General features: G+C 43.3%; 1 protein-coding gene across 1 annotated transcript in view; it reads left to right on the top strand.

Moving 5' to 3' along the window:
- RNF128 (ring finger protein 128) overlaps positions 1 to 12,444 on the top strand; it is a 68,189-nt gene that overhangs the window by 9,157 nt on the left and 46,588 nt on the right. The window lies entirely within an intron of this gene.

Raw genomic sequence — 12,444 nt, 5'->3', positions numbered from 1 at the left:
GGCCAAACCTGCAGACGCTGCAGGTAAACAAACCGTCCCGGCCTGCTAGTGGCTTTCCCTGGCGGGCCGCGTGCCAAAGGTTGCCAATCCCTGCTATAACACATATCACTGTGCCATCAAAGCATGGTGTAGAGATTGGGCCTGATCTAAAACCCTTTGAAGTCAATGGGAACATAAGAACGGACATATTGGGTCAGACCAACGGTCCATCTTCCCCAGTACCCTGTCTTCCGACAGTGGCCAATGCCAGGTGCCTTAGAGGGAATGAACAGAACAGGGAATCATGAAGTGATCCATCCCCTGTTGCCCATTCCCAGCTTCTGGCAAACAGAAGCTAGGGACACCATCCCTGCCCATCCTGGCTAATAGCTACTGATGGACCTATCCTCCATGAACTTATCTAGTCTTTTCATTGACTTCACTGGGCTTAGAGTAGAGCCTTACTGCACAGCTCCATTAGCTCCAGGACTGGAGCAGCCTCACATGCAAAAATGAACTCTAAGGGTACGTCTTCACTACCCGCCGTATTGGCGGGTAGCAATCGATTTATCCGGGATCGATATATCGCGTCTCGTTAAGACGCGATATATCGATCCCCGAACACGCTCACCGTCGACTCCGGAACTCCACCAGAGCGAGCGGCGGTAGCGCAGTCGACGGGGGAGCCGCGGCCGTCGATCCCGCGCCGTCTGGACCCCAGGTAATTCGATCCAAGATACTTCGACTTCAGCTACGCTATTCGTGTAGCTGAAGTTGCGTATCTTGGATCGATTCCGCCCCCCCCCCAGTGTAGACCAGCCCCTAAGTATTGTATTATTCATGTATTTATTAGGGCTGTCGATTGATCGCAGTTAACTCATGTGATTAACTCAGAAAAATTAATCATGATAAATCACAGTTTTAATCGCACTGTTAAACAATAGAATACCAATTGAAATTTATTAAATATTTTTGGATGTTTTTCTACATTTTCAAATATATTGATTTCTATTACAACACAGAATAGAGTGTACAGTGCTCACTTTATATTTATTTCTGATTACAAATATTTGCACTGTTAAAAACAAAAGAAATAGTATTTTTCAATTCACCTCATACAAGTATTGTAGTGCAATCTCTTTGTCGTGAAAGTGTAACTTACAAATGTCGTTTTTTTGTTACATAACTGCACTCAAAAACAAAACAATGCAAAACTTTAAAGCCTACAAGTCCACTCAGTACTACTACTTGTTCAGCCAATCGCTAAGACAAACAAGTTTGTTTACATTTATAGGAGATAATGCTGCCCATTTCTTATTTACAATGTCACCAGAAAGTGAGAACAGGTGTTTGCATGGAACTGTTGTAGCCGGCAGTACAAGGTATTTATGTGCCAGATATGCTAAACATTTGAATGCCCCTTCATGCTTCTGCCACTGTTCCAGAGGATGTGCTTCTATGCTGATAATGCTCATTTAAAAAAAAATATTAATTAAATTTATGACTGAACTCCTTGGGGGAGAATTGTATGTCTCTGGCTCTCTTTTACCCGCATTCTGCCATATATTTCATGTTATAGCAGTCTCGGATGATGACTCAGCACATTTTGTTCGTTTTTAAGAACACTATCGCTGCAGATTTGACAAAACGCAAAGAAGGTACCAATGTGAGATTTCTAAAGATAGCTACAGCACTCGACCCAAGGTTTAAGAATCTGAAGTGCCTTCCAAAATCTGAGAGGGACGAGGTGTGGAGATGCTTTCAGAAGTCTTAAAAGAGCAACACTCCGATGCAGAAACTACAGAACCCGAACCACCAAAAAAGAAAATCAACCTTCTGCTGGTGGCATCTGACTCAGAGGATGAAAATGAACATGCGTCAGTCTGAACTGCTTTGGATCGCTATTGAGCAGAACCCATCATCAGCATGGACACATGTCCTCTGGAATGGTGGTTGAAGCATGAAGGGACATATGAATATTTAGTACATCTGGCATGTAAATATCTTGCGATGCCAGTTACAACACTGCCATGCAAATGCCTGTTCTCACTTTCACGTGACATTGTGAACAAGAAGCAGGCAGCATTATCTCCTGCAAAAGTAAACACATTTGTTTGTCTGAGCGATTGACTGAACAAGAAATAGGACTGAGTTGACTTGTAGGCTCTAATGTTTTACATTGTTTTATTTTTGAATGCAGTTATTTATTGTACATAATTCTACATTTGTAAGTTCAACTTTCATGATAAAGAGATTGCACTACAGTACTTGTATTAGGTGAACTGAAAAATACTATTTCTTTTGTTTTTTACAGTGCAAATATTTGTAATCAGAAATAAATGTAAAGTGAGCACTGTGCATTTTGTATTCTGTGTCGTAATTGAAATCAATATATTTGAAAATGTAGAAAACATCCAAAATTATTTAAATAAATGGTATTCTATTATTGATTAACAGAGCGATTAATCACAATTAATTTTTTTAATCACTTGACAGCCCTAGTATTTATCCATGCAGAAGTTATCTCTGCTTACATGGACTGTCTATCTTGTAATAGTTTGTTTTGGGTTGCAGTCAAGTCCTGCATTTCTATCCAGTTGCCCAGCTGAGCTGGCTGAGACATAGAGCTAGTGTGGTGCTTTTACAAAAAGCGTTTGAATCCTATCAAACAGTGAATCTGCTGGTATAGAAACTGATTCAAAATAAAATATCAAAATTACTCCACAGCGGAGACATTTCACTTTAATTTGACCCTTACAGATGTGTATTGTTACAGATAGGAAAGAGAGAATATATCTTAGTCTATATTTTCTTTCTCCTTCTAACTTACTCCATAGCCATAAAGTGATGTGGCTGAGATGTAAATGAGGGCAGAATTTGGCCCATTGTATTCTTATATCTCAGTTGTACAAGGGTCCCTGAAGGAAGGTTCTGTTAAAGTTTCCAAAATCCAGGTCACGTCTCCCTTGGCCTTTGCAAAATTTGGCTATACAGACCCAAGCATTGCAACTTGGGCCTGTCACTGTTTGAAATAACATTCCTCAGTAAGTCAGAAACTGTGTGTAACAAAAATCATTTAGTCTGAAACGGGTCTTTGATTTAGAAGCTCCGGAGCACTATCAAAGGGAGAGAACGCTGTTTAAGCCTGGCTGTGGGCCATAGCCCGCTGCTTGTGTTCCGTGATGCTGACAGTGTCCTCTGTTTGAACCAAGATGCCTTCCATAAACAGTTCAGTGACACTGCCTCTCTGTGTGCAGCAGCCCATGTGCTGTTCCGGAACGTGGTCACTTGCCATTGGAAACGGTCATGGTTCCTACTTTAGTGATGTGTTGGCTTCGCACACACTTCTTATGTACGTGCATTTTTATTTATTTGCATTTATTAACTGCACCTGTTTAAAAATCTGGTGGACAATGTCTCTACCTAAATCATAATTTCAATAAAATTATAAAGTATGTTCCTGTGGGGGATATAAATGTAAATCTGGGCAAAGGAAAATAAGGCCTCGCCAAAGAGCATTTCCCATCCCTGTTTTCTTCAACTCCTTCATCCTCTCCAGATAAATCTTTAAGCAGTTACTTGCTCCCCTCACCACTGCCACTGAGAGGCTGGTACAACAGGTACATCTTGCAAGGTGTCATCTGATCTTTGGTCTGGTGGGCCAAAGAGAAAAACAAGTTCCCACGTTAAAGACTCTGGGACCAGTGAAATCCTAGCCCTAGCGAAGTCAATGGCAAAATGCCAATTGACTTCAGAGGAGCCAGAATGTCACCCTCTGGCACCATCCACATCCCATTTATGCCAAAGTGGGCTGTTAGCTTGAACGCCTGAGTTTCTGTGGTAGTATGTTTTAAAACACTTGCTTTCAGGATGAAAGTTCCCTTCTTCAGCTTTTAGCATTTTATATAAAAAAATCTCAGGCCCACCCTCGTGCTGAGCTACACCCATTGAAGTCCCTGCAGGTTTTCCACTGCAATCAATTGTGATTTCACCAGGCGTGCTGGGTTTAGTCCATTTTGTATCAGGGTAGTATTGAAAGTCTGCACTGAATTTGGCTATGCGTGTAGCTCCAGCTGCTGGTCCAGCAGCTCGTGTATGGGTGTGTCTGAATTGGCCCCAAAAGTGATCCCATTTTCTACTGTATTCATTTGTTCTCAAACCTCATTCATTTTTTTTCCCCAGGGCCCCCATGTGCAGTGGTTTCTGCTCATGAGGACACAATCAGATTTTCAGTCACTTGATGCTCTTTAACTGCTGAACTCAGTGTCACAGATGCATTATATGGAAATTCTGGATCCCCAGACTGGGCAGGAACTTGCACAATCTGTTAGTAAAGAGGGAAGTAAACTGCACTGATTCAATCCCAATGAATGGAAACTCCCCTACCACTGAGGAAAGACCGCAGTGAATCAATGGGCTTGGGCCTGATCCTCTGTAGTGCTGAGTGTCCCCAAATCTCAGTGAAGTCAAGAAGGATGGAGGACACTTAGTATGTTGCATGATCTGGCCCTCATTAGCCACCTCTTTATAAGAGCTCCCGTATGATTAGTTAGTTTGTGTTACATACATTTTTCTAGCTAGAGGCAGCTTATAATTGGTGTCATGCATTCAGCTTCAGTTTAATTCACTTGCTTCTCCCAGTCATTCTGTGGACCTTTTTATTGACTCCTTCCTTTGAGATTAAGTGGCAGAAAATGTAGTCCCTTGAGGTCACACACCTTGTAGAAGGGAGAAAGCGTGCTGGAGAAGTCACGTCCGTATCCGACTGTAATGATCTCATACTGCCCATATGTCAGGGTGACAGAATGTTTAAAACACATTGCCTGGCCTGTAGCAGGCACTTCAAGTGCTGTCATAGCAAAGAGCTAAGCTAAACTCCCTTGGTATCTTAAGCCAAAACTACAGCTAAAAACAATGCTTGCTTTACTGGCACCTAGGACGCTTGTGGAAATCTCCTTGTCTTGGGGCAAGAGCTGAGCAAAACTAATTGCATAGAAATCATCTTCACCAGAGCAAGCTGCCTACCCATCCCCATTCAGCAGCAGGACACTCCAAAACCTAATTCTGGTCCTGCTGCTGCTAACGGCTCTGCCCCTTACAGTATTTGGGGACACCCCCGACTGCACTGGGGTAATGGAAAACCTAAGTTAGAGTCCTACAGGCAGCACAAACATAGAATCTTGGCCTGCCTTTTAATTGTATAGGATGGTGGAAAGCTGATTAAATGACCACCCAGCTGCGGGTGAAAGTATGGAATTGCTGTGGCATTACTGATTCTCTCTGACTCCTTGTGAAATTGTTGCAGCTGTTCTACCATGCCGTGTTCCAGTTTTAGACAATGGGAGAAAATTCTCCCCTTCCCCCCCCCACAGATTGGTGCAACTCCTGTTGTCTGTTAGCAAGCGTCTTTTGCAACGTTTGTTCCTGCATGTTTATCTCGTTTCTTCAGTCCTAGGGTTTCATTTATGACTACAATTTTGATCACTTTGGGGTTGTTTTTTTTTCATTTTTAAAAGTTATTCAGTGGAGAGGGGCTAAGACTGCAAGGAACGGATCCAGAGCTGCTGGTCTCATAAAACTGGTCTCATAAAATGTTGGCCTAAAGAAGCACATCATGAATGGGGTGGATTCAGATCTGGGTATTTGACTCTGAAATGCACTGAAGTTTGAAGAGGTTTAGAACTAGATTTAAGGTTTTTGGTCTATCTAGGATCTATTGATAAGAACATCAAGCTGGTTCATAGTACGGCTTGTTACAACACAAACTACAGGTTTGCAAATGATGACATAGTCAAATCCATACAACAAATATCAGGAAGAATTCACCAAAATAGGCTGCCCTGACATTAGCGCCATCGCTATTTGGCAAGCACATATTACATGTTGGAAAAAAAAGGGCTTAAATATTTACTTCAGTAAGATAATGCTTCAGATAAAGAGTGTGGATGAAATCCCAGCCTCCTAGTCAGCCAATAGCAAAACTCCCATTGACTTCAATGCAGCCAGGATTTCACTTTGTTTAACTGAAAGTCAAAGCACACTTTATAAAACCTTCTCAATGACTTACTCCAAAAAAAAAAAAAAGGGAAGAGGAAAGTTACACAGACTAAATCCTTCACTTAATAAATCTTACAAAGAAGTCAAACAACTACAGAGCTAGGACAAAAGCCCTTCTATAGCACACTCAACCAGCTTTAAACCAATGTCAGAGGGAGGGCTGGAGAGTGAATGGACTTCTGAACGCTACCAGTAATTGCTTGCCACATCGTTTTTGCTTATGCAATGGTAAAATGGGATACTGCATTTCTGCAGTGCCTTGCCTCTAAGCAGCTCAAAGGCTTTTGCAACAAAGCATCACAACTCTCCTGTATTAGCTACCCCTGTATGTAAGTATTACTGGACCCATTTTGCAGATGGGTAAACTGTGGCACCAAAAGGTTATGATTCTTGTCCGAGGTCACAGTCAGGAGTTCCAGTACTCTAACTATTAGACAAGCTCCCTCTAACATGTAAAATGGTCCTTTCTGTGGAAAGGGAAATAGTACCAAAGAATCCCTTTATAGTACTGCAGAGGTCTCAGCTACTACTTTGGGCAATTATCCTTTTTATTAGTTGTGGATAGATGGTAACTGGGCTGACGGTCAATGTAGAGGCTGTTTTCCAAGGTTACAAAAGGGGAGTGTGTGTGGGGGGGGGTCACACCTTACTAAGGTTTCAGATCTGTTTATTAATGCATCATCATGGAAGCAGAATTAATTCAGCATGAAATGAGTACAGGAAGGTTTCTAACATTTAGGCATGTAACATTTTTTTAAAGTTATCAATTTAAATTGTGCATTATGTTTTTATAATTTTAACTGCTAGAAATATGTCCTCCTGTGCCCTGATACTGTTTTCCTTGCACACGCAAAGGAGGGTGAAAGACTTGATTCTCCACTCTGTTACACCAGTGTCATGGAGTGGAGAATCAGTCCAGTAGGAGTTTTGGCTGTACAAGGAATGCAGAATCAGGCTGCTGGTGGGTAGCAATGTTGACTCTCTAAGTTCCAAGCAGCGCTGAGATCCTCCAGCAAATACTACTTAGGACTGAATGTTATCAGCTTCAATATTCCTTCCCCCTTTTCCAGCGCAAATCATTACTAAGCTGAAATATGTTCCCCACACAGTATGAACAAACTTTCTATTACCCTGCCCTTTTGAAGTCGGGAATTTTGCCTGAGCAGAGAGTGAATCACTTGGCCCCAAGTAAAATAAATGTTTGCGAAATGTCTGTAATCGTCGCCATAAAGACTATCTTACAGAGCACATGCTGCAGAGCTCAAGTAACAGTGCTGTACCTCAAGCCTGTGCTAGTTGGTAAAGGGAGTGGACTTCTGTTCATACACTCCTTACTCTGTTGAGATTAGCAGTTGTACTGTGGTTATTTGGCCACCAGGAGCCAGACTGAGACCACAAACTCATTTCACATAAGTTGCCAAAGAGCCATAATTTTGTTTATTACCAACCTGAGCAAGTTTTGAACTGGTGTCCTACAAGTAAAGGGTGCAATAGCCAACTGCCAGTTTCCAGAGACCACCCAGTCCCTGTTAAAGAGTCCCTCCTAACTTCCTACCGTATTTCACAAGACCTTTGTTCACACAAAATAATAACACTGACTAAGATAACATTAAAAGCTGGATTTAACCAAGCATCTAGTCACACAATCACATTTTCAGAATCCTATTAAAAACTGATGTAACGGGTGCTTTTAGTACAACAGGGTGTGGACCAAAACATCAGATCCAAACTCCCCAGACCCAAGTTTTGTAGCTGGTTCCTATCATTATGAAATACCCAAATCTGATTATCCCCAAAACTTGGAAAAAGTCTGGATCTCTGAGTTTTCTTTCCTAAGGCCCGGTCAGATTTTCTAATCTTTATGAACAGATCTTTGCTCCCATGCAGAACTGATTGCAGGATCGGGCCTTGGCATGTTGATTACCTTCACATAGACTATTTCTTTTATCTGAAATTTTAATTTTGAAATAATTGATCTGCTTTAACTGGAATAAATTGCCTAGAGAAGTTGTGGATTCTCCATCATTGGAGGTTTTTAAGAGCAGGTTAGACAAACACATCAGGGATGGTCTAGAGCAGGGGTTCTCAACCTTTTTCTTTCTAAGGCCCCCTCAAGATGCTATAAAAACACCATGGCCCACCTGTGCCACAACAAATGTTTTTCTGCATATGAAATCCAGGGCTGGCGTTAGGAGGTAGCAAGCAGGGGAATTGCCTGGGGCCTCATGCCACAGGGGGCCCCATGAAGCTAAGTTGCTCAGGCTTCAGCTTCAGGCCCGGGTGGTAGGGCTCAGGGTCCCGGGCTTCTGCCCCACATGGTGGGACTTTGGCTTTCTGCCCTGGGCCCCAGCGAGTCTAAACCAAACCAAGTCTAAACCAAACCAAGTCAGCCAGCCACACTGGTGTGTGGCAAAGCCAGTGAACAATGTCACACACAATCATGTACCTAGGATGCTCTAGGTCACAGACTCATTTGTTTGGCAGAAATATGTGTCAGCCAGAAGTGACCAGGGTATTTCTGAGCATTGAGTCATATTTTCTGTTTTTTTAACTGCTGGTTTCCCCTCATCCTGACCCGCCTAGTATCCTTGCATCAAAATATTGTAAAAATCTGTAAATGTTCATGTTTTTCTTTAACCACATACAAACCACTGCATTCCTTACCAGGAGAAGAGTGTAACTGTGTTAAGATTTAGCCCACAATCCTGCAAACACTTAGAATAAAAGAATAAAACGAGTAGTGTCATTGGGGTAAATTCTGGCCCAATTGAATTCAACAGTAAAACTCAAAGGATTCAATCCGTTGACTTTGCTGAGACTATGTGCTTAAAGTTAAGCATGCACATAAGCATAAGCATGTGCATAAACATTTGCTGGATCAGGCCTTATTCAGGAGAAAAATCCTGATGTACTTTCAAGAATCACAGTATCAGCAAGATGAAAAGGTATGGTAAAGAGTTTTGTTTTAAAGGAACAGAGAGTCCTGTGGCACCTTTAAGACTAACAGATGTATTGGAGCATAAGCTTTCGTGGGTGAATGCCACTTTGTCAGACGCATGTTTGTTTTAAAGGGACACCATTAACTTAAAAATCACCCTTCTATCTCTGTTTTCTTTACCTGCTGTTGTAATATTAAGATCACTACGAGTGGTACAGATCAGAAAATGGCGGGACGTGCGGGAGAGAGAATTCTCTCTATACTTTTCAGTTTGTTTGCTCTGTGTATTTGACAGCACTTTTTGTAGAGTGAATTTCACTATTTCTGCTGTATGGCCAATCAGTTTCCTTTGTTGATTGTGTGAGTATTTTGCATAGAAACAGGGAAGAAAAAAAACATTTTTAACATAGCAAAATGCTGTTGTAAAACCACCCAAAGTGTCAGGGGATTCAGAGACAGGTGTAGTACCTGATGTTATTTTTAACTCTCATTTTCTTGGGAGGAGGGTGAAGGAGTTAACTGATTAGTTTTCCATTTGACAGTGTCCCTTTAAGTCAATTTCATAAGGTTCAGAGAAAGGGCTAACCATTATTTCAGTGTATCTTACTCCTGGTCCTGGAGCACTGAATATGGCAAATAAATTAGAGCACCATAGAAATATTAACAACATTGGAATGGTTTCTGGATGGAAATGATCAGCTTTTATGCAAGGGTGGAGCTAGACAAGTATGCTATGCCCTGAGAAGGGTGGGCCAATTTGTTCAGTCAGTTATCAAAGGAAAGAAACAAGAGCTGTGTGTATATGTGTGTGTCACATGCTTCATGTTAATTTAATAATAAGAGATTGTTTGCATTATGATTATGTTACAGCTTCTGTTAATTAGGAACTACAGCTCTTTGGGACATAAAATTAAAATGTACTAAACATTGCATAAGGTACATGCAATATATATATTTTTAATTCTGTAGTATGTCCTTCTTCTGAATCTTCCCTTCTCAGCTGAAAGCATTTTGAATTTTTCCCCTGATGCCATGGAACAATGGGTGTGAGTCTTCGCTGCCTGACAGTTTGGGTGTTTTTGAAAATCCCACCCAATGTTGGCCAAACTCTGCTCCTACTGAATCCTCCCTTTATGTAGTTACTCACATCTGTGTAAAGTGATGATAAAACATTCCCAAACCCAGGGCCTGATCCTGCAAACTTGAACATGAATATCTTTACTCATGTGAGTAATTCCACTGTATCCATTGGGACAACTCACATGGTAAAATTACTCACATGTGTTTGCAGGATTTTCACCCATTTTGCAGGGGGGTAAATGATTCCACAAGGTGCAAGGCAGTGGAAAAGCAGGCCCAGTGTGGGCTACTCCTGGTTCATTAGAATTAATGAGAGTTTTATCATCAGCTGCAGTGGTTCAGGATCAGCCCAAACTCTATAATTAAAGAACAAATAGAATACACTCTTCCACATTTGAACGGTTTCCTACTTGATCATCTTTGGAGAAATGTCTGTTCATTCTTATTTACAGTGTGTGTCATCTTTATCAAATGTGTGCCTCTCACCAAGTCTTTGGGCACATGTTCTCTGTATATGAAAAATAATCTCCAAAGTAAGACCCTGATCCTGCAAACTAATCTGCATGGGGGACCTGTATGCATGTGAAGCCCCATTAACTTCAGAGAGGCTTTATGCAGGCACAGGGGTCAATTTGCATGGAGCAGCTCGCAGGATCCAGGCCTAACATATTGACAATTATCAATGAAAATGAATTCCCCTCCACCCTCACCTCCCCAGTCCCTTTAAAACCTAATTCTGCAAGTTGCTTAGCCCATCAATGGGACTCCTTAAGATCCCAACCCTTCACACACTTTGGCACATGGGACCAGTGGAACAACTCAGGTGCTTAAAGTTGAATACATGTGTAAATCTGAGGATTTGGGCCCATGTGACTATGAACTAGCAGGATAAGGCCCCTATAGTAACAGAACCCGAAAGTAATATACTACTACAGAGAAACAAACAAAAGGCACATGAATTTGCACTGCAAGTTATGTGCCATATAAATCAAATAAAAATAATGCAGGAACTAATAGTACACGAATAAAGAATATTTGGTTGAAGCGATGGTTTTCTGTAAAATATTAAGAGGGAGCATAATAGGCAGTGAGAGGACATTGTTTACCCAGTGCAAATACATAATTAATAATAGGGAGCATTTATATGGCACTTAACGTTTACCGAGTGCTCTGCAAACAGCTCAGTAATGCAAAGCAGAATGGGCGTGTGGATAAACAGTGTGTGCCTGGTTGCAGCAATGACAGTGTAGAATGATCTGGCACTGTTACACAGCACTGGTTAAGATGGTGGGGGAATCCCCCAGGAGAGAGATCCCTGTGGATGTTCCCTGTGCTGTTGCTGTATCCCTGATGGGGGCAGTGGGGAAGTCTCATGGGGAGAGGCCCCTGCTGCTCTCTTCCTGGTTGGGGAGAACCCTACAAGGATTCCTCATGTTGGGGGATTCCAGGGGCTGCTGCTTGACCTTTCTTGGGGTATGACCATGGAGAAGTGTCTGGATGGGAGGGTGCTCCAGAACTGCTTTTCCCCCTGGCTATTAGGGGGATTCCTAAGAGAGGAGCCCTTTTAACAGGTTTAAATGCTGCTTCCTGCTGACTATTTGTGTGTGTAGGAGGGTTCTGTGCTGGTAAAGGGTCTCAGTGCTGCTGCTTTCCAACTGGCAGGGAGGTGTCTGTTGGGGGGGCAGTGTAGTGCCCCCCCAGCCAGAGAGAGGGTGCCTGTGGTGGAGGGGTCCCAGTGCAGCCCCCCCACCACTCCCTGGATGATGGGGGGATGTCTGTGGAGGAGGGATCCCGGTGCAGGGCCCCCAGGGAAAGGGGGGGGTCTGTGGCAGATAGGGTGACCAGATGAGAGGAAGAAAAAATCGGGACACAAGGGGGGGCACCGGCAAAAAAAAAAAAAAAAAAAGCGGAGTACCACGATATATCGGGACAAACGCCTAGATAGTGGGACGGTCCCAATTTTATCAGGACGTCTGGTCACCCTAGTGGCAGAGAGGTATCGGGGTGTCTAGGCGGAGGGGTATCAGTGCAGGCCCCCCCCCGGGTGTCTGGGGGGGGGGGGATAGCTGCAGCCCCCCCGGTGTCTGTGGCGGAGGGGTATCAGTGCAGGCCCCCCCCGGGTGTCTGTGGTGGAGGGGTATCAGTGCAGCCCCCCCAGTGTCTGTGGCGGAGGGGTATAGCTGCAGGGCCCCCCAGTGTCTGTGGCGGAAGGGTATAGCTGCAGCCCCCCGGGTGTCTGTGGCGGAGGGGTATCAGTGCAGCCCCCCCCCGGGTGTCTGTGGCGGAGGGGTATAGCTGCAGCCCCCCGGGTGTCTGTGGCGGAGGGGTATCAGTGCAGCCCCCCGGGTGTCTGTGGCGGAGGGGTATCAGTGCAGCCCCCCCGGGTGTCT

The sequence above is a fragment of the Terrapene carolina genome, unplaced genomic scaffold, assembly GCF_002925995.2.
Source record: "Terrapene carolina triunguis isolate 2854851 unplaced genomic scaffold, T_m_triunguis-2.0 Scaffold131, whole genome shotgun sequence".
NCBI lineage: Eukaryota > Metazoa > Chordata > Testudines > Emydidae > Terrapene > Terrapene triunguis.
Note: the sequence above shows the minus strand (reverse complement) of the source record. Positions and strands in the feature narration are given on the sequence as shown.